Source organism: Nicotiana tabacum, chromosome 18 (genome assembly GCF_000715075.1).
Source record: "Nicotiana tabacum cultivar K326 chromosome 18, ASM71507v2, whole genome shotgun sequence".
Taxonomy (NCBI): Eukaryota; Viridiplantae; Streptophyta; class Magnoliopsida; order Solanales; family Solanaceae; genus Nicotiana; species Nicotiana tabacum.
In genome coordinates, this window is record NC_134097.1 from 107,531,640 (window position 1) to 107,555,318 (window position 23,679).

A 23,679-nucleotide genomic window follows, 5' to 3' on the forward strand; every position below is an offset into this window, starting at 1 on the left:
TAAAGCAAAGAAATGTGGCTCGAAGTAAATTGAAATTTTAACCAGAAAAATGAACCAATCAAATACATGCAGAAGAAAAGAGGGAGAAGCAGAGGTGAATCGAGTAAAACAGGAAGAAAGTGCCACAGGGGCTCACCGATTCAACTTTGAACTCACTTGGCGTCTTGACTCACAGGGAACTGAGGCTAATCATTTGTTCTTGTTAAGAACAAATGACCAGCATCAGTTCCTGCAGTGAGTCGAGTCTTCTTGTTATGGGAACACAGTCCTGAGTCGACGTATGCCAACAACTCATCGATAACCGATTTTGAAACTTTAAGGCTCAAAATCAAATTTGAGATTCGAAAGAACATAGTAATATTCAAGGGAAAACAATGATGGATGGCATATGAGGAGGTCAAGGTGGTTGTGGGGTGTGATTTTGGCGGTCATCGAAGAAGGTGAGGTTTTTGGCTGATTCTTTGATTGAAGATTCGAGAAGATAGGGGATGATTCGAAGGTAGTGTTTTGATGGGTTGGGGTGGGGAGGCTGAAGGGAAGCTATGGTGTGAAATTGGGGGTCATTGGAGCACTGTCCGCCGGGTTTCAGGCGATGGAGTATGGTGGCGGCTATTAGGGTTTTTGGTCGTTTGGTCTCTCTGAAGGAGGCGACTGAGCAGGGAGGGTGTTTGGAAATGAGAGGGGGTAATGGGCGGGTCTCTGATTTGGGGTTTGGTATATTAAAATGGGGTGATTAATGTGGTCTGTTGGATCAGTGAAGATCGACGGTCCAGATTAGGTTAGGGGGTCAAACGGGGTCGTTTTGGTTATATACTGAGGCGGGTTTGGTTCGGGGTAAACGGGTCGGGTTCAGTTCTTGGATACGGGTATTGATCTGTGACCGTTGGATGTGGCTTGGTTGAATGGATGAGATTTTTGCCATTGAAACGACGTAGTTTGGTCCCTATACTACGTCGTTTCACCATCCTGTGAGAGGAGCTGCCTGGACCGGGTTTGGGACATGCCATTGGGCCAGGGATTTGAGCCCAATCCGATTTTCCTTCCTAGTTTTTGTTCTTTTCATTCATTTTGCTTTCTAAATTATTTTCTAAAATTATAAACCAAGTTAACTTATTAAAAATACTAATTATCTTCTAATAACATTTATCACATATAATTAAATGCCAATTAACAATAAAATCACACAATTCAACAGTAAATGCTAAAAAATGCAAAGTACATTATTTTTTATGATTTTCATTTTCGTAAAACAAATCAGTGGTTAATTAATCCTAAATTGTAAATGCAAATGCAACACATGTATTTTTGTATTTTTCAGTAGTAAAAATAGAATAAACATGCACAGACAAATACAAATAAATCACAAGCAACACACAACTATTTTATTTTGAATTTTTGTGGGAGTAGTTCTTGTAGGGAAAAAATCACGTGCTCACATCTGCCCCTCTTTGTCCGGAAACACGAAGAGTTTTCGTGCAAAGATAAAGTGAGCGGATACGAGCGATTTTTGCCCGTTCGGCTACTCCGTGTGAAGCATTTTTTTAAAGATTTGACCGAACCTCTGCTTCGAAGGTTTCCTACATATCCCTGGCTAAAAGGGAATTAGGTCAATGTAGTTCGGGATGTTTTGGTAGCTGGGACTACCCTGGAGCTGTGGATTTACTGTTACTGTTGTTGCTGCTGCTACCGCTACTTATTTACCTCCTTGTTACACCTTGATAAAAATAAAGAAGTTATACTAAGCTATGGTCTATGAATTACAAAGATTTATTCTCAAACTTGGTCATGTGACTGTTGTTGCCTTGTTGCCTTGCTGTCTTGCTGTCTTGGGTTTCCTCTGATGTTTCTTTGCTTCTGACTTGACTCGTATTCTCTCTTGATTGCCGAATTTGAAATGCTTATTTCCTTCTTGTGAGCTTCGAATTATTTTTCCTTCGAAGCTTGAACTGCCTTCTTCTGACTAGTGTTGCCTTCCTTCCGACTTCTGAACTTTAATTTATGCTGGGGATCTTTGTTGCAACCTTCCGCTCTCTGGGCGGGCTCCTGACTTCTTCTATGACTTAACAAGATAATACCTCCATTCTCCAGGCGGGCTCCTGACTTCAATAAACCTTAAAATATAACACCTCAATTCTCCAGGCGGGCTCCTAACTTTGACTATTTCTTAAAATATAATACCTTCATTCTCCAGGCAGGCTCCTGACTTCAACTACCATTTAAAGATATAATACCTCCATTCTCTAGGCGGGCTCCTGACTTCAATAAAATATAACACCTCCATTCTCCAGGCGGGCTCCTGACTTCAACTACGACGTAAAGATATAATACTTCCATTCTCCAGGCGGGCTCCTGATTTCAACTACAACTTAAAGATATAACACCTCCATTCTCCAAGCGGGCTCCTGAATTCAACTACAACTTAAAGATATAACACCTCCATTCTCCAGGCGGGCTCCAGATTTCAACAACTTCTTAAAATGTGTTCTATCGCCGTGGTTCCTTCCTGCCTCTTGAACCATTTTCCTTCTAACTTGAATCATCTTCTTTCAAAAGTGCGTCCCTCAAAACTGGTGTTTCATTCCTCTAAAAACTGCTGGGGATAACACCGGTGTTTCAAGAATATGTTATTCTCCTCCTTCAAAGATTACTTCCCTTAAAGCTGGTGTTTTCCTTCCTCTGAAACTACTTCCCTTACGACTTGTGTTATCTTCCTCCTGAAATTGCTTTCTTTAAACTTGTTTTGCCTTCTCCCGAAAACTGCTGGGGATACCGCTTCCCTCAAAACTTGTGTTTAGACTTCCAGAAAATTTTCGAAATGAGAGAAAATTTTCTGCCCCAGTTTTACAATCTTTCTTGTGGCATGTCTTCCCGTCATCAATAACATTTCCTGTCCCTGCTTCAAATCAAAGAAAATTTGTTAGTTTAAAATGTGGGGGACGTTCCTGTTGGGGATGGTTTTCCCCTTTTCTTTTTCCCATGCTCTGCGTTGTTCGACCATCTTGAAACTTGGCCGATAACTTTCAACCTTCTTGATGCTTCTGTTAGTTGCCAACTTCTCAACCGTTGTTTTCCACTTTTACTCCATACTTTCCACGAAATCTTAGAGCAATCTATCATTTGGTCTTATAATGACGTCTTTCTTGTCCCGTCACATTATCTTCGGCCTGTCTTATCCCCATTTACCTTGCCCCATGTTGGCAACTGGTAGTCGGCTTTGAAAAATCCTTCTTAAAAACAAACTACTATTGAAAAATCTTTAACCAGAAGAAATAAAAGATGATGACTTCCAAAAAAAAGAAAATTATTTCTGCACAATTGTTTGAAGAGAAAATAACTCATCTGAATGGTATAACCACTCCCAATGGCCATGTCGCGCATTTTGGATTAATCAACCCAGTCTGTTTACATCAATCAATCTTTCTGTCCCTACTTTGCATTTCAAAGGTCCCGCAACCCATCTTCTTTTGCCGAAACAACATCTTTATTCTGCTTGATGTCTAGACGGATCCTTTCTATCAAGCTTATCTCGTTTGCCCCCTTTTAATTCCTTGTCGCCTTATAGTGCCCTTCGAGAGGTTTTCACTAATAAGACTCTCTCGTTTCTATCAACTCCCGTCGCCCTATGGTGTCTGTGAAGGTTTTGACCAATAAGACTCTCTCATTTATTTCTCTCAACTTCCGTCGCCCTATGGTGCCTGTAAAGGTTTTCACCAATAAGACTCTCTCATTTTATTTCTTTTCAGCTAGGGATTGGGGTGTTACTGATAGGATTCTCTCATTTCATTTCCTTTCTGCTGAGGGCCAGAGTGTTACTCCAGACTTCCGTTTGCCCGACTTGGCACTTCTCGGATACTGATCGGGAGGTCTTTTGGATATCAATATGGGTTTCTGGTGTGTGGCTAAAGAAAAATTTAAAATAATTTTGATGGGTAAAACATTACAACTCTTGGAATCAACTTTCTTTCCCCAAAATTATAAACACAACTTCTGCCCCAGTTTTTCTTGCTTGGGGATTTTCGATTCTTATTACACTATGACCGAGCCGTGAGGCGCCTACGTATCCTTTTTGAGGAATCAGGTCAAACGTAGTTCCCAATTCCTTTGTTTTTCTTGTGACTTTTCTTTTGTCTTTATTATCATTATTTTCCTTTTCTCCCTTTTTTCATTTTCATTACTGATTCCAAAAGAGGGGTATGAAAGAATAAATAAGGCTCAAAAGGGTAAGTAAAGGTTGAAGTGTTTGGATGGAAGAACAAATTGCCTCTGTCATTTCATTCTCCGATATCATGCCAAATGCAAACAAACAACAATTACAATTAAAAGAAATCATACATAATATCTCTTAACTGCATCAAAATTGATGGCCATGTCGATGCATTTTCCTTCAATATTGGTTAAACATAAAGCACCATTGGACAACACTCTGGTCACAATGAATGACCCTTGCCAATTCGAGGCGAACTTGCCTTTTGCCTCAGCCTGATGTGGAAGGATGCGTTTCAGCACTTGCTGGCCTACTTCAAACTTCCGGGGACGCACCTTTTTGTTGTATGCTCTTGCCATTCTCTTTTGATATAACTGACCATGACACACAGCTGCCAATCTTTTTTCATCAATCAAGTTCAACTGCTCCAGACGAGTTTTGACCCACTCATCATCATCAATCTCAGCTTCAGCGACAATCCGAAGTGACGGGATTTCAACTTCCGCAGGTATTACGGCTTCAGTTCCATATACCAATAAATAAGGAGTTGCACCTACTGAAGTACAGACAGTGGTGCGATAACCCAACAATGCAAATGGTAATTTTTCATGCCATTGCCTCGAACCTTCTACCATTTTCCGAAGTATCTTCTTTATGTTTTTGTTGGCTGCCTCAACTGCTCCATTCGCCTTGGGACGATATGGGGTAGAATTGCGGTGTGTAATCTTAAACTGTTAGCATACCTCTTCCATCAATTTACTGTTAAGATTAGCACCGTTATCTGTGATGATCACCTTCGGGATTCCAAATCGACAGATGATATTTGAGTGAACAAAATCGACCACTACTTTCTTGGTCACAGATTTGAAAATTTTGGCCTCAACCCATTTGGTGAAATAATCAATGGCTACCAGAATGAACCTATGCCCGTTGGATGCTGCTGGATCAATTGGTCCAATGATATCCATGCCCCAAGCGACGAAGGGCCATGGCGCTGACATTGTGTGTAATTCCGATGGCAGAGAATGAATCAAATCTCCGTGTATCTGGCACTGATGACATTTGCGCACAAAACTAATACAATCTCGGTCCATGGTGAGCTAATAATAACCTGCTTGGAGAATTTTCTTCGCCAGCACATATCCGCTCATATGTGGTCCACAGACTTCTGAATGTACTTCGGACATGACAACCATAGCCTGTCTAGCATCTATGCATCTTAACAATCCCAGGTCTGGTGTTCTTTTATACAGAACTCCTCCACTCAAGAAAAATCCACTTGCCAACCGTCGAATTGTTCTCTTTTGATCTCCCGTGGCTTGCACTGGGTATATCCCCATTCTGATGTATTCCTTAATATCGTGGAACCATGGTTCGCCATCCAGTTCTTCTTCAATCATGTTACAATAAGCATGCTAATCTCGGACTTGAATATGCAAAGGATCGACATAAGCTTTGTCTGGATGGTGAAGCATTGATGCTAGGGTAGCCAAAGCATCGGCGACCTCATTATGGACCCTTGGAATATGCCTGAACTCCACTAATCTAAACTGTTGACAAAGATCATGCAAGCATTGTCGGTACGGTATGAGCTTCAGATCTCGAGTTTCCATTCTCCTTGAATTTGGTGCACCAGAAGATCCGAGTCTCCCAAGACTTCCTGGACATCCATGTCTGCAGCTAACCTTAAACCCAAAATGCATGCTTCGTACTCAGCCATATTGTTGGTACAATAAAAACGAAGCTGAGCCGTAACAGGATAGTGATGCCCTGTTTCAGAAATAAGCACAGCTCCTATTCTGACTCCTTTTCATGTTAGCAGCCCTATCAAAGAAAAGTTTCCAACTTGGTTTTTCGGTCTGTTCTAGTTCATCAATATGCATCACCTCTTCATCAGGAAAATAAGTCCTCAGTGGCTCATACTTTTCATCGACCGGATTCTCGGCCAAATGATCGGCCAATGTTTGGGCCTTCATCGTAGTCCAAGTCACATAGATTATGTCAAACTCTGTGAGCAAAATCTGCCATTTTGCAAGTCTTCCTGTCGGCATAGGCTTTTGAAAGATATACTTCAATGGATCCAAGTGTGAAATGAGGTAAGTAGTGTAGGATGACAAATAATGTTTCAACTTCTGTGCCACCCAAGTTAGGGCGCAACATGTCTTTTCCAAGTGAGTGTACTTAACCTCATAAGCTGTGAACTTCTTGATAAGATAGTAGATGGCCTTTTCTTTTCTGCCGGTGGCGTCATGCTGCCCCAGTACACAGCCAAATGAATTTTCCAGGACAGTCAAGTAAAGAATCAAAGGTCTCCCTAGTTCTGGTGGTACCAGCACAGGCGGGTTAGACAAGTATCCCTTTATCTCGTCGAATGCTTCCTGACACTTATCAGTCCACTTGACCGCAACGTCCTTCTTCAGCAACTTGAAAATAGGCTCGCAAGTCGTCGTGAGCTGAGCGATAAACCTGCTGATATAGTTCAACCTTCCTAACAGACTCATCACTTCAGTCTTGTTCCTCGGAGGTGGCAATTCTTGTATGGCTTTGATCTTTGATGGGTCCAACTCGATGCCTCGCCGGCTGACTATGAATCCCAACAATTTTCCGGATGGAACACCAAATGCACACTTGGCGGGGTTAAGCTTGAGGTTGTACCTGCGAAGCCTTTGGAAGAATTTCCTCAAATCCCTGACGTGGTCGGCCTGATGCTTTGATTTTATGATCACATCATCTACATATACCTCAATCTCCTTGTGTATCATATCATGAAACACAATAGTCATTGCCCTCATATAAGTTGCCCCAGCATTCTTCAAACCAAATGGCATTACCCGGTAGCAATAAGTTCCCCAGGGTGTGATGAATGCCGTCTTTTCTGCATCTTCTTCATCCATTAGAATCTGATGATGCCCGGCATAGCAATCCACAAAAAATCTGATCTCATGCTTGGCACAATTATCGATCAAAATGTGGATATTGGGTAGTGGGAAGTTATCCTTCGGACTTGCTTTGTTGAGATTGCGGTAATCGACGCATACTCTGATCTTGCCGTCCTTCTTCGGTACAGGAACGACATTAGCCAACCAGACAGGATATCGAGTGACCCGAATAACCTTTGCATCCAACTACTTGGTAACTTCTTCTTTAATCTTCACACTCATATCAGTTTTGAATTTCCTCAACTTTTGCTTGACGAGTGGGAACGCTGGATCAGTGGGCAATTTGTGGACCACTAAATCAGTGCTCAAACCTGGCATGTCGTCATATGACCACGCAAAAGCATCTTTGTACTCAATGAGTGCTTTAATTAACTTCTCCCGGATTTTTGGCTCGAGATGGACACTTATTTTAGTCTCTCGGACATTGTCTGTGTCCCCTAAATTGACAGCTTCTGTGTCATTCAAATTAGGTTTGGGTTTTTCTTCGAAGTGAATTAACTCCTTACTAATTTCTTCGAAGGCTTCATCCTCATCATCATATTCTGATTCGTAATCACATTCTACTTCTTGAACTATCATTTCGGAATCAGATTGATTTTTAAGACTGGGCTTAGGATTCCTTATGCACGCCATGTCATTAAGACCAGTATAAAGAGAACTGTACAGAAAAAGAAAAGAAGAAAACAAAATTAAAACAAAATAAGGAATGAAGAAGAAACTTTTTTATTTTATTGAATTACGGGATAACAAGGTTTCACACTTTGATGAACACAACAAAAATAAAAGAAATCTGGACTACAACCCTGGAATAATCCAAAAAACAGGAAGGAAAATCAGAGCCAACTACCAAGACTCCCTCCGAATAGGAAAAGGAGTAGCCATCCAATTGTTGATTTTTGCCTTTGGCCCCACAAACTGCACATCTGCCTTGCTGGATCCCTCCCCAATTTCTACCATGTTGATTTCGGTGAATAATCTTTCAAAGCCTTCATTTAAGTCTTCATCTGCACCAATCAATGGCCCTGTAACCTTGGACAACAATTGCTTTTTGATGCTCGGCCTGACAAAAGATCTGGACATGCGCGGGATTGGCTTGGGAAGGACCCAAACTCTTTTCTTCAACTTGTGGGCCCGTCTCACATCCGCCACTGTAGGCTTGAACCCCAGCCCAAAGGTATCCAGATTTTTGGGCAAAGAAACCGGTTGAACAATACCCTGAAGATCAGCCCCTAAACCTTTGCCTGGCACAAACCCGTTTTTCAACATTTCTGTGGCTACCATGACAGTTGCAGTTGCTATTTTGGGAAGTGGGATACTTTCGCCCTTAGGAACTTTGTCTACTGAAACCGTATCGAAGACCTGGTAAACCCAGGGCCCCTTGTCATCGTCAGCCTCTATGAAGGGTACGATGGTATCACTTACGGCGATTGCATTGTCTTCCCCATGTACTACGATCTCTTGCCTATCCCACTCGAATTTGACCATCTGATGAAATGTAAAAGGCACTGCTTTGGCAGCATGGATCTAGGGTAGCCCCAACAGAAGACTATATGACACTGCCACATCCAACACTTGAAACTCTATGGTGAACTCGACCGGACCAATTGTTAATTCAAGTACGATGTCACCCACTGTGTTTGTACCACCTCCATCAAACCCTCGAACATAGATGTTGTTCTTGTGAATTCTGTCACCATCGACCTTCAGTTTGTTCAACGTGGTCAAAGGATAGATATTGGCACTGGACCCATTATCAATTAGTACTCGAGTGACTACCGAGTCTTCACATTTCACGGTCAAATAAAGAGCTCTATTATGTTTTGTACCCTCCACGGGTAACTCATCGTTTGAAAAAGTGACCCTATTGACCTCGAAAATCTCGTTTGCTATTTTCTCCAGATGGTTCACAGAGATCTTATCCGGAACATGGGCTTCGTACAGAATTTTCATCAATACCCGGCGGTGCTCATCTGAATGGATCAACAAGGATAACAATGAGATCTGTGCCGAGGTCTTCCTTAACTGCTCCACAATGGAGTAATCTTGCGCCTTCATTTTCTTTAAAAATTCTTCCGCCTCTTCCTCGGTAACTTGATTCTTTGTTGCTACTGGATTGGACCTTCTTAACTCTGCGGGAGCAAAACACCTTCCCGAATGAGTTAGACCTTGGGCTTCACACACTTCCCCTTTTGACTTCTTTCCCTTTGTAAATCATCGTCACCCATTCATAATTCCAAGGAATAGCCTTGTTGTTGATCACTGGAAGTTGAGTTACCGGTTTTATAATAATAGGCTCTATGCGAGCGCCCTTCACGACCACAACAGGTTTACTTGCAACCCCTGGCACTACCACTTTAGCTTTCTCGGGTTTCACTGCAACATGGCTCGACGACCCTCTCTCGGCTACCACAACTAGCTCATCATCTACCCCTCTCAACTGGACCACTGATTTCCCACTGGTTACTTTTCCCTTTGAGCTGGTTTCGCTGGAACGGATCATCATTACCGTCTGTGAGGGCTTCCTGGGCTTCCCCTCTTTGTGTATCAATTCAATCATGTGTGTCTCATAGTGAGCTGGTAGTGGATTCTGATTAATATTTGGTGCTTCTGGGGATTGAACCTCGATCCGATGAGTATCGATAAGCTCTTGTACAACTATTTTTAGTTTCCAACACTTCTTTGTATCATGCCCAGGGACCCCTGAACAGTACTCACAACTCACCGAGTGGTCAATATTTCTAGGGGGAGGATTTGGCATTTTAGGCTCAATTGGATTCAACATGCCCAACTGCCTCAATCTGTGGAAAAGACTGGTATATGATTCCCCCAGTGGAGTGAAAGTCTTTTGCTTCTGTGACCTCTCATTCTTGAGGGCTGGGTTTGGTCGGAAACCTGTCCGGGGGGATTTCTGTAGGCCCTTGGGGGTGGATATGTGTTTTTTTGGAGCTGGGTATGGATTTTGTGGAGCCGGCGCACGCCATGGCGCGTGTGCCGGAGTTTGGGTATAGGTTTCTGCATGATGGATGGAAAAATGGGAATCTGGCGGTGGGTAGTAATGTTGTGGAAGGCTATATGGAGTATGGGGTAATTTTGGTGGTAGGGTCGTGGTTGGCTAAAGTAGGGTGATGGGCCTCTGGATCCGAACCAGGCTCCGGACTCAACAATCGTGACATCTTCTTTCTTCTTTTTCCCGAGCACACCCCCAGTGCCGCTTTGAATGGCCTGGGTGGTTTCCTTGATCGCTGAATAACTCATGATCTTGTTGGACTTAAGCCCCTCCTCGACCATGCTTCCCATTTTTACAACCTCATTAAAAAATTTGTCAATTGCGGACACAAGATGACCAAAGTAGGTCGGCTCCAAAGCCTGCAAAAAGTAATCAACCATCTCGCTTTCTTTCATTGGGGGATCTACCCTTGCTGCTTGCTCCCTCCACCGGAAACCATATTCTCTAAAGCTTTCACTGTGCTTTTTCTCTAGTTTGGTCAAAGATAGTCGGTCTGGAATGATCTTAAGATTATACTGAAAGTGACAAGCGAATGCTTGTGCCAGATCATCCCATGTATACCATCTTCCGTGATCTTGGCGGGTGTACCACTCCAATGCTGCTCTACTCAAACTCTGACTGAAGTAAGCCATTAGCAATTCATCATTTCCTCCGGCTCCCCTCATCTTACTGCAAAAACCTCTCAAATGAGCCACCGGATCACCGTGTCCATTGTACAAGTCGAATTTGGGCATTTTGAACCCTGCCGGTAGTTGTACATTTGGGAATAAACACAGATCTTTGTAAGCCATGCTTACCTGACCTCCTAGCCCTCTTATATCCCTGAAGGATTGTTCTATGCTTTTCATTTTTCTGAACATCTCTTCCTGTGCAGGATTTCTGTCCGGTTTTTCTGCTTTCCCTGGTAGGTCAGAATGGGGATCATGTGGATAGGCTTTAGGCGCTTTGAAGGTAAGATCCGGGGGATAATACTGGTTGTCCTAAGCTTGGAACACAGGTTCACTCGGGGATTTATGGAATGCAGTTGGTGGAGATGCCACAAAGACAGGGGTAATTGGCGGAGGAGGATATGGAATTGATTTTGGTGGTGGAGCTTGTGGCATATGAGAAGTAGTGCCATGGTAGTGTTGATAAATGGGAAAACCTGGATCGGTGGCGGGATGATCCTGAGACTGAGCTAATGGTGGGGTAAAAGCCGGGTTGGCTGGGTAAGCTGGCGGTGATTGCCCTTTGGACAAGGCCTGGTACATTTCGACCATCTGTTGCTTAAGCTTGAGCATCTCCTCTTTCATTTTATAGACGTCCAACTCCTCTACCTCAACACTAGTGTCGACATCTGGGCTAGACATGATTTCCGGTATTGGTCCCTTTGATCCGGTTTGGTAATGGTAATGTGCCAGTATCCTCTAAATAAACTAACTACTTGAATTCTCTGGAAATCAACAAACTTGTTAGTTTTTAGAGTTTAACACATATGCAATTACACGTTGGGATGCAATGCACCTAGGCAAATAACCATTTCTATCATGCATTGCTTCGGTTGCGTGCGTCATTCCGACCTCTCATAATTGTGCCCCTTTTTTAAGCTTCCTTTATTCTATCCTTCTTTATTTATTTTTCATTTTCCTTTTTTTTCTTTTTTAGTGGTGATCGAATCCTATAGAGATTGCCTACATATCATGTCCCCGCATGAATCAGACCGTGTGTAGTTCTGCCTTATAAGTGCGAAGAGACAATTTTTGGAATTTTTCGATTTTTCATTAATAAACATTCTATTACAAACCAGACGCTTTCGTAAAGGAAAATAATAGACTCGAAACCAAACCAAGTACGAACTCAATAACTTCTGACAGACTCTGATGCGAAAGAAAAACAGACTCTAATAGACAACAGACTTTAAGGAACAAGAAAAATGTAGATTCGAACTATGAACACATTAAAGTTTTAAATTTGGGTGCCCGCGGGGCATCATTCGGCCTCGCCGCGGGTTTAGGGGTAAGGTCCTTTTCCAGCTGTTCCAATTCATACATGATTTGCTTCACAAATATCATCACCGCCGAGAAGAAAGTAGTGCGGGTCATATTTTCACACACCTGACATTTCCCGGTAATAGCATGAGCAATAGTCAGAATCTTGTTCCTAGTTCGGTCTTTCTCTAGGAGTATGTGTTCTATCTGATCCCCTCTAGCCTTCAAAACCCGAGAATCATGTAGATGTTGTTTCCGTAACTGTTGTATTTCATCTTCCATCGAGGCCATTAGATTATAGCAGTGTTTACTTTCGGATTCAAAAGCCTTGGCTTGTTTAGCCGCCTTTCTCTCTAAGGTGGTCACCTTCCTTTTTAGACTGACAATGGTTTTTCATAATATTTCCTTGCCTGCTGTAAGTACTGTATGCGCTTTTTTGTTCTTTTTGCCCATTGTGCCTGGAGTGATGCTATGGTACCCTCAGATTGCTTCAAATCATTCCGGCACTCACTGATTTCTTTTTTCAACCCTTTTATTAATCGCTCATCCGATCGACTCCTTTGTTGGTTGTCAGCATCTATCCTCATTTGTCGGATTTGGGCTTTCAGCGCCTCATTTTCTTGGGCCAATTTGTTCTTTGTCCTTGATCGGTGTCAACTTGCAGACTATTTTCAAATCCCAGGTTTTAATCTGTTGCTTCAGCTTGCCTATTTCTGCCCTGTAACTCTGTTCTTTAGCCAACCAATCCCACTATTCTTGCGACGCCTTGACGAACTCCTGGAGATGGGGTCTTTTGGCCGATCTCCCAAACTCGATTTCTTTCCTAAACCAAGCAAGGTATCTCGGCGAAACTTCACCCTTGGACCGATCACGCACACATGTATTTGATGTTAAGTATTGACACTCGCTCAAAATTTGTCGGACTGCTGCTTCAGAAAACTGTCTGTTGGGCCCGATCTCGACTACTTGGCCACTAAGATCTTTATCTTTCGGAACTATTTGGCATCTCCCCAACTGTCTCAATACTCGATACGGGGCATAGGGCTGAATACTCCTGAGTCCCATCAAAAGGAAATGGGGTCCAGTGGCTGGCATATATATGATTTCATCCACAGGCAACCATCCAAATGTCCATTCTATTTGACTTGCAGTGACAGAACGGAAGTGCGATGTCCACTCTGTGGCCCCTTCTGGTAAGCTGATTCCATCAACCCTCGTAGGAAATTCTTCTATGCATGTTTTCTTCGTCGACCCATAACTCATAAATTGAGGACAACGATATAGGTGCTCGATCATCCACATCTGCAGCAACGTGTTGCACCCTTCAAAAAAGTTTCCCCCGGCTTTGCAGGCTGTGAGAGCGAGGAAGATTTCAGCTATTATCATGGGTGCGAGGGTGTTGTTGGCCTGAGTAAGTAAAGCGCTGACAACCCCAAATACTCGTATGTCAACGTTCCTGTCTTTTCTAGGAAACACCAGGAGTCCCAAAAAGGCTACCATGAATGCAAAACGCATGTGTTCTTCCCACTTAAGGCGGTTTCCCTTGCTACAGATTTTGTTTTCCGGTTTGTTGAACCCCCCTATGTGGCCATATCTGTTGTATATAAACCGCAAAGTACAAAAACTAGCTGCCAAGTCTGGATTGTGGACCCCTCTGCTTATTTTCAAAGAGTCTAGGAACCTGTGTACGGCTACGGCCCTCGGAGCAATCAGGTACTGGTGTCTCAGAGGAACTTTGGAACTCCCGATGTATCCAGCTATTTCTTCCAATGTTGGGGTAAGTTTAAAATCCGAGAAGTGAAATACGTTGTGAGCCGGGTCCCAGAATGCGACCAAGGCCTTTATGACATCCCCCCTAGGTTTGATCTTCAGCAACCCAGTGAGGCCTCCCAGGTATAGATTGACTATGTCGCGCCCTGATTCGCCCAAGTCATCCCACCACATGTGCAACTCCAAAGGTATCTTGTTCACAATTGTCACGTATAAATTCTGACTTGTGCTCATTCTGCACATTTATTAGGGTGGTTAAGCAAAAATCACGATTCAATTGACTCAAAGATAACATGGACACTTTTTTTTTCATTTAAAATAAAACCCGGTTTTGCCAATACGACCTTTCAGCATCTCGGGGTTGAAGATTTTAAGGCTGTGTCGGCTAATCGGTGCAAGCCTAAAAAAATGACCACAGGCGGCTGTTCTTGCAAAAATAGCCTTCCGGCGCCCTTTTAGGGACATTCGGCTACTTCTAGCAAGAATGGCATCACTCTAATTATTTTCAAATAAAATTTTGTTCTCTTGGCTAATTTCGCAAAAGTGAAGTTGGACCCGATGTGGGTTGCCTACGTATCTCACACCCTGTGAGAATCAAACTGGCGTAGTTCGGTCCGATGAAACAAACTTCTTTTGAAAACAAGACTCTTTTCATTGGCAAATAAAACTATTTTTTTTCTTTTTTTTCTTTTTTTTTTCATTTTCTCAAAAATTCGGCAGAGTTTCGATATTTTTTCAGAACAGGCGATTAACTCTCTTTAACCCTCTTACTACTATTTCTCTTTCCTCAAAATATTCAAAAGTCGGTCAGCATGCAAGTCCGAAGCAAATAAATGCACAAGTAGCAAGTAAGATGCATTAGGATGGTCTGTTTCATTTTTGGCACACCTGTCCTAGACAGACCCAACCCCTGTGTTGAGCCTCCAAAGTTAAATGCACGTGATGCAAACAAACGTTCCTACTAGGGATCCGGCAGGAAGCTAAGTTATTCTAGGTTTATAACCTGGGTATTTGTTCTAGACTGTGTACCCGAGCGGACAAATCGAGCCGAGGAGGGGGCTACGTACCGGGAACCAAAAGGCCATCCGGCTTAGTGACTTGTCCGAGCCTCTTTCTTATTTCAAGGTATGACACTAACAGAATAGAGAGTCTCGACCAACGAGCACATCCCCGAAGATGAGAAGAGAAGGGCTTCGTAGCAGTTTATATGCAGTTCAGATAATATCAAAACGGTAAAAAGCATCGCTTAGCACATTAGGCCCAAACATGTAAAAAAATAGGATAAAACAAGCCAATTATAACAATTATTTAAAGCTCGAATTCTGAACCCTAAACCAGAGATTCTGGGTTCTGGTCCCCAGCAGAGTCGCCAAAGCTGTCACACCTCCCTTTTCACCTGCGTCTGCATGGGCGTAGGGGAGCTTTTCCAATTAAAGGACAATCGAAACGGGATTTATTTATTTAATTCAGAGTCGCCACTTGAGAGATTTATGGTGTCCCAAGTCACCGGTTGAATCCCGAATCGAGGAAAAGATTGACTCTGTATTACAGTCCATGAACCCGAAATCTGAGTAAGGAATTCTGTTAACCCGGGAGAAGGTGTTAGGCATTCCCGAGTTCCCTGGCTCTAGCACGGTCGCTCAACTGTTATATTTGGCTTAAATTATCTGATTTTAACAATTATGAATCTATGTGCAAATTTTAACCTTAACCGCTTTTATTCATTTTTATTTTAAAGGAGAATTGCAACGTCATGAAAATGCGTCTCGAACTGCGCCACATAAATGCACCCGTCGTTTTTGACACATTCCGACTTTGTTAAGATTTGGATTTGGGTCACATAAATGTGCACCCGATTTTAGGGAGGTAACGTTATTAAAATACGCGCATAAAGAGACTAACGCGTTATTATTTTGGGGAAGACCATAAAATTCACTAAATGACCCGTTCCTGAAATCTAAGGATTTAAATATATACATCTATCTAGGGCCCCACAATTTATGCATTTAGGCGAGGCTCGCCTTATTTTATTATTTTAAAGGTCCATCCTAAAACAATCTATAATTTTCTATTTAATTCGTCTCTAAAATTAAAGCAGTCCTAGTTAATTAATGTGCGTGAAAGATCCGAAATTACATAACTCGATTTCAAACAGTTAAGCCCCAAAGTTGAACGAAGAGAGCGGGACATTTCCAGTACATGACTAAAGCTTCATTTCACAGAAAATGGGCCACCTGAGCCCACAACGACTCATACACCTAGTATCCTATCAATGGAACTTCCATAGTCAGGGCAGGAATTATTTAGGCCTCAGGGATCATGACAATCCAACTTGATCAATGGTTGTAGGGTGAAGCTAATTTGCAGAATTAATCATACTTGCATCAAACTCATAATTTCTAATTTTTGCACTCGAGCTTGACATCATTTTTAAGCTATTGTAGCACTGATTTTAACATACAGCTCAATTCTCATTTTTGTTTAGCACATAACTCACAATTGTTGCTCATCCCTATTAGAGTAGAAATGGTATTACCTATAACTTACTCTAACGAATCACTTATCCAATAATGATTTAAATCACACATGGAGTCATGGATAATTTCAAATTCGAAACTAAACATACGTGACCTGGACTAACGTGAATATGCACCTATTTGCTGTGATTTGCCTTTGATTTTTAGTGTGGCGAGCAATTAACCCGAACAATGAAACTATTTGACACTATGGACTTGATTTCAACAGAAATGAACTACATATTAGAGTTAATAGTCCATCACAATTCAAAACAACTCAAATCGGTTAAACAACAATCTTAATTATACAAGTGCCAATTGTCCACAAGTTATAAAACAGTACATAGCATGTTAATAATCCAACTAGTCCCTTACAGGCGCATTAATGCACAAATTTATCATACAAATCTTAAAGTTAACTGTATCATAATAAACTAAAAAAACAGTAAAGCTTTAATGGATGTCAAACATCAATTGTCTTTCCATTCCACTGAAGAAACTACATCAAAACAGGTTCAAATGTGTACCTGGAGAAATGCAACATAGGAAGAGGAGAAAGAATAGTCAGCAGCAGGCTAGCAGCAGTCAATACAACAGCAATACACCAGCAGTAGCAACTCAATCAATACTCCAAAAAAAACCAGAAAGGTTGTAAACTAACAGCAACAGCAAATACCAAGACAAACAGACTCAACCAAGCTTGTATTAAACCCAAAACTGAACCAATAGACCATTGAACCACTTAAGCAATCAAAAAGAATGAGAATCACTGTCCAGAATTTGGATTACATCTACGGATGCAATGAAACAGTATCTTTCTTTTGATTTCTGTTCTTAAACTCTCCAGCACTCTTTAAAAGAAACTGATCACTTTCAAAGCTCCCAAATGTTGTTCTTTTTTTTCTTTTTAAATTCTCTCCTTAAGGTCCTATTTATCATGTTGCGGATCCTCTTTTGAAGTATATTTTAGTCCCTTTTAGATCTATCCTTCACCTTTCCAAGTTGCACCTACTCTTGCACATGTATCCCTCAATTTTTATCATTATCCTCTTGCTATTCTGATTTTCCACCCTTAAAGGCACTAGGCATGGTTCAGTTGTATTTCCTTTTCAGTTTTTTAATCAAAATCCCATGTTATTCTCTGATTTACACTCTTTAAAGGTGCTAGACAGGGTGTCAGCTCTACTGCCTTTTCAATTCTTCATTAAAACCCCCTAAAGCCCCATAAAGCTTTGAATTATTATAACCAGGACAAACGATTCTTTAAAACATACTTGTCATGACATTAGCAAGAAACATTAAATAAACAAACCTATTTGATATTCGACTTCCGAAACAATTAATATAATTATTTCAAACGAGGAATCAGAACACCACGAGACACGAACATGCTGATTAAAACACAAGTTAACTGATTTGTATAAACCGTGAAAATGAAAAACTAGAAATCTAATGATTCATATGGCAGGTGCAAACATTAGTAATTAAATATAGGGGTTGATTAAAAAATCCAAAATCAGAAAATAAGAACTAGCAGAAACAACTAAATTGGACAGGAAAACTAAAATTAACAAAAATACGAACGGCTAAGCTAATCTAAAGCAAAGAAATGTGGTTCGAAGTAAATTACAACTTTAACCAGAAAAATGAACCAATCAAATACATGCAGAAGAAAAGAGGGAGAAGCATAGGTGAATCGAGTAAAACAGGAAGAAAGTGCCACAGGGGCTCACCGATTCAACTTTGAACTCACTTGGCATCTTGACTCGCAGGGAACTGAGGCTAATCATTTGTTCTTGTTAAGAACAAATGACCAGCATCAGTTCCTGCAGTGAGTCGAATCTTCTTGTTACGGGAACACAGTCCTGAGTCGACGTATGCCAACAACTCATCGAGAACCGATTTTGAAACTTTAAGGCTCAGACTCAGATTTGAGATTCGAAAGAACATAGTAATATTCGAGGGAAAACAATGATGGATGGCGTATGAGGAGGTCAAGGTGGTTGTGGGGTGTGATTTTGGCGGTCATCGAAGAAGGTGAGGTTTTTGGCTGATTCTTTGATTGAAGATTCGAGAAGATCGGGGATGATTCGAAGGTAGTGTTTTAAGGGGTTGGGGTGGGGAGGCTGAGGGGAAGCTATGGTGTGAAATTGGGGGTGAACGGAGCACTGTCCGCCAGGTTTCAGGCGATGGAGTATGGTGGCGACTATTAGGGTTTTCGGTCGTTTGGTCTCTCTGAAAGAGACGACTGAACAAGGGGGTGTTTGGAAATGAGAGGGGGTAATGGGTCTGGGGTATTTTGGTATATTAGATTGAGGGGATTAATATGATCCGTTGGATCAGTGAAGATCGACGGTCCAGATTAGGTTAGGGGGTCAAACGGGGTCGTTTTGGTTAAGTACTGAGGCGGGTTTGGTTCGGGGTAAATGGGTCGGGTTCGGTTCTTGGATACAGGTATTGATCTGTGACCGTTGGATGTGGCTTGGTTGAATGGCTGAGATTTTTTCCATTGAAACGACATAGTTTGGTCCCTATACTACGTCGTTTCACCATCCTGTGAGATGAGCTGCCTGGACCGGGTTTGGACATGCCATTGGGCCAGGGATTTGAGCCCAATCCGATTTTCCATCCTAGTTTTTGTTCTTTTCATTCATTTTGCTTTCTAAATTATTTTCTAAAATTATAAACCAAGTTAACTTATTAAAAATACTAATTATCTTCTAATAACATTTATCACATATAATTAAATTCCAATTAACAATAAAATAACACAATTCAACATTAAATGCTAAAAAATGCAAAGTACATTATTTTTTATGATTTTCATTTTTGTAAAACAAATCAGTGGGTAATTAATCCTAAATTGTAAATGCAAATGCAACACATGTATTTTTGTATTTTTCAGTAGTAAAAATAGAATAAACATGCACATACAAATACAAATAAATCACAAGCAACACACAACTATTTTATTTTGAATTTTTGTGGGAGTAGTTCTTGTAGGGCAAAAATCATGTGCTCACAAGGACCCCTCGCGGGCTTTTGTAACTGAATATTCATGAATACAGAGATATTTCCTCAATTATTATCTTAGATGTTTGCTATATTCTATTGCATTTGAGGAGATTCTGCATACACGACCCTGTCTGTTGTTGATAATACCGAACCCGGGTGCGAGTATTCCCTCGGGCCTTTGGTTGATAAAAACGGCTTCCCGCGGGATCTTTTGTCATTCCTCGGGCTAAACCTGGGTTGATTCGATAAACTCGGGACGTCGGGACCCTTACTTTGAGTCGAGAAGAAGCAGGGCTTTGAATCCCTAAACTGAAACTCAGCCTTTAGACCTTCAAGAATAGTCCCCGAGTGAGGGTTGATCCGGGGCATTCGGAGACTTGTCTTGAACTTAATACACGCAATCTTAAGACATTATAGATAGGTCCCTAATGAGGGACTGCCCGGTTCAGGATGATATCTATAATGTTGTTTAAGGCTTCTTGGAGCCTGACATTTTCAAATGGAGATCCTCGAGGTTGGATATTGCCTCGGGGTTTGGAGACGACGTCGTTGGCCTTTTAAAGCCTAGCTCCCTTTTGATGGAGGTCCTCAAGGTCAAATACTACCTCGAGATTAGAGAAGGCGTTATTATCTTCCTAGAGCCACTAACCTTGTTCTGATGGAGGTCCTCAAGATCGGGCACCACCTTGGGACTGGAAAAGGTGTTATTGGCTTCTTGGAGCCTAATCTTGTTCTGATGGAGGTCCTCGAGGTCGGGTACCACCTCAGGACTGGAGAAGGTATTATTGGCTTCTTGGAGCCTAACCTTGTTTTGATGGAGGTCCTCGAGGTCGGGTACCACCTCGGGACTGGAGAAGGTGTTATTGGCTTCTTGGAGCCTAACCTTGTTTTGATGAAGGTCCTCAAGTCGGGTACCACCTCGGGACTGGAGAAGGTGTTATTGGCTTCTTGGAGCCTAACCTTGTTCTGATAGAGGTCCTCGAGGTCGAGTACCACCTCGGGACCGAAGAAGGTATTATTGGCTTCTTGGAGCCTAACCTTGTTCTGATGGAAGTCTTCGGGGTCGGGTACCACCTCGGGACTAGCGATGGTGGTTTTAGCCAGTTTTGGGGCAAGTGGATCGTCGCCATTTTTTTCATATATATACATGGACGTTTTTGCTTTTTAGGGGATCCTACCACTTGAAGCAGTTGCCCTTCTTTTTCTGGGCTAGCCTTTCGCTAATCCAACACTAACGCACTTACACATATTCCCGCTTTCATTTTCTAACTTTGTCATAGCCATGGATGCTATGTCGGGGTCCGTTCGATAGGGAGGGTAGATCCCCACCTCTAACATTCAGGACCAACGAGAGTATGCCTTGAAGGTTGCTTCTTCGATAGGAGAAGAACATCTTGGGTTAGTGAGAAAAGACTACGGATGGGGGAAAAGGTAGTGTTACTGATACTTTCCCCGGGTGAGGGCATCACCGATCGTGCCGATGGATTCTTGAATGTGTACACATATCCTTTAACACTTGGGTCCCCTTGACAGGGTTGTGCTCGACTTCTGCCTAGAATATCGGGTTACCTTGGCACAGATCCATCTGTCATTTTGGCGAATAATGCTGATGATGACATGTTTTGTGGAGAAGGTGGGGCTTGACTTTACTCTTAGTCACCTTATCAGGCTATACCGACCCTTCCACCATCGAGGCCTGCTGACCTTGTGATGCCGATCGACCATGCCCTTTGTTGTTGACAATGAGGAAGACGGAGATCGGGGGTGGATGAGTCGCTTCGTCCGGGTGCGAACCGCTGACATTATACCCGTGGAGCTCATGCCATTCCCTGAGGAATGGAACTATACTCGTAAGTGGTGCACCTCGCGCTTTCTCAGTTCTGTTTATGACGAAAGGCTGGTTTTGTAACCATGCCTTATTTTCTTTTCCCGTAGCGGTTTCATGGGCATCGAGCAACATTCCTGATTTGCCTGATTGGGTCCGAAAGTTGGCGACCCACTCGACTTGCGATGAGCGCAAGTGGCGAGCTGCGTCCCGGGGTATATAGGAAGCGAAACATCATGGTAAGTGCTATGCTATTCTTTCCTTTCCCTTCTTTTGTGTGGAGAAGCATATCCCTTTTACGCGTATTAATCTTACTGTTATAGGCATTGGAGAGCCTTTTGAGGTGAGACCGTGCTCCCTCGGAGAGGGTGAAGGGTTGCCAACTTCTAGGCTAAAGAATGGTAACAATGAACGAGAGGTGATTTCATAGGGCGATGGCGCTCAAAGTTAGGCAGAGCAGGGCTTTGGAGCGGAAGCATCATCCGAGACCGTCGTGTCCGCGGATCCTGGTTCTGGAAAGAGGGTTTCTTCGTTGATGTTACCTCCTTTTTTCGTCGATAGCATTTCGGGAGATACTATAAACCTAGGATCGCATACACCGAGCCACCGTGCTTCGACCGGAGTAGGTTCTTTCAGGGCCGAAGGGATTGGATTGGTAGGTGTGCATTTGGCCTTCGAGGAAGCCCAACGGCTTCACTTTGTGGTGAGTTTTGGCACAGGTTTTTCGAGCTTTGCACATTCCCTTCCTTATCGAGCTTTCTTTTGCAGGCATTCGACAAGCTTAAGTACGGGCTGCTTCGTTGTGAAGCCAGGCTATGGAAAGCTCTAGATGAGGAGAGATTCCCGAGGCTCCTTTGTAATGAAAAGAAAGTCGAGCTGGTACACTTGTAGTATGAGGTGGGCCGGAGCCTGAATTACGAGAACCACCTGAAGAAGCAGGTAGTTTTCTGTCCCGGGTGAGTGTGCATTCCCCTTCCTAGTTCCCGGGGCTAATACTTAGTTTATTTTAGTTGCAAAAAAAGATAGAGGCCTTGGGGAGCCTTTGAGATGAAGTTGGCTGGTCCATGTGTGAGCATGATGAATTGAAAGCTCGGGCGGAGGCTCAGGCTTTAGAGGGGAAGGATGCTCTGGCTAAAGTTCCTACTTTTGAAGCTCAACTTCGCATAGCTCGTGACAATGCTTTAGTTCAGATAGAAATGATTGCAAAGCTCGAGTCTGAGCTTTCAAAAATTAGGGCTGAGATCGTCGATGCTCGGGCAGAAGCTGCGATGAGCCGACTAAGGCTGATCAGGAGATGGCAATCCATTCAAAGGACGCTGCCGATGCTCAAGATGAGATAAGAAGGATCCGTGAACGCGAAGGGAGGGTTGAAGAATATGCTCACTTCAAATCTTGAAGAAAGACCCTTGAAGAGATATTTGCTAGGGTTTTCGCCCTCTCGGAGGAATTGATGCTAGTAAGGGCAGACGAGCATGATGCTCGGTTGCTTTTGTCTGATGCCGAAGAAAGCAAAGATGAGGCCAGCAAGCCATACCCCCGGGGGGCATAGATTTTTCCAACTGTATGTAGCATTTTCGAAGCACGTTTGTAGACAGAGATTGCGCTTTTTCGCACATGTGTATGAAAGAAAACCCTGCAGCTTTACTCCTTTTGTATCCTTTTCTGTCTCGATTTTGACCAGGTGAGCTGGTTTTTGCGTTGGTAGGAATCCTCAGAGTAGTGATGTCGCCCCGGGGCTCATTGGACTGGCCCGTAGGCTCTTACATACTTTCTCTCTTAGGCATACTTAGGCCACATATTTTGGGCTCAGTCCCCGAGTCGGGCATCGACTCGAGCTTTTTTGACCTTCGAATAGCCGAATTTTAGGCTGGCGACAATGGCTCTTACGCTTTTGGTAGATGCGGCCTTTTAGTGTATGCAGGTTGGCGACGATGGCTCTTACACCTCGGGCCGATGCGGCTTCAATATAAGTGGGCTAGCGATAGTGGCTCTTACGCCTTGGGCCAATGCGGCCATTTGTGTGTATGGCCCTAAGGCTCATTAGGCTGGCAAAAATGGCTCTTACGTGCTTGGTCGATGTCACCATTTATGTAGGCTTTATTTTCCTCTCGTTAAGGACTTTTGAAGTAATTTTTGCCTGACTCGTCGTCGGTTCGGGAAGAACCTCGATTTTGAGTAACTTGCGGCGATATTCGAGCACCACGGGAGGTTTGTCTTGGAGGTAGAGTAGCTCGAAGCCTATGATTTGGAGCTGACATGGTCGAAGCTCTTTTTCCTATGTCGTGGGTAGCCTGTTTAACCGGTTCTTTCTGAAGTAGATTTAGAGTAATTTGAAGGCCTGTATGGGCTGGCGACAATGGCTCTTATGCCATGTAGCGACGGTCGGGCATCCCCGAGTCGCGTTAGTTCGGCTGGTACAACCGTGTGACCAGAGTC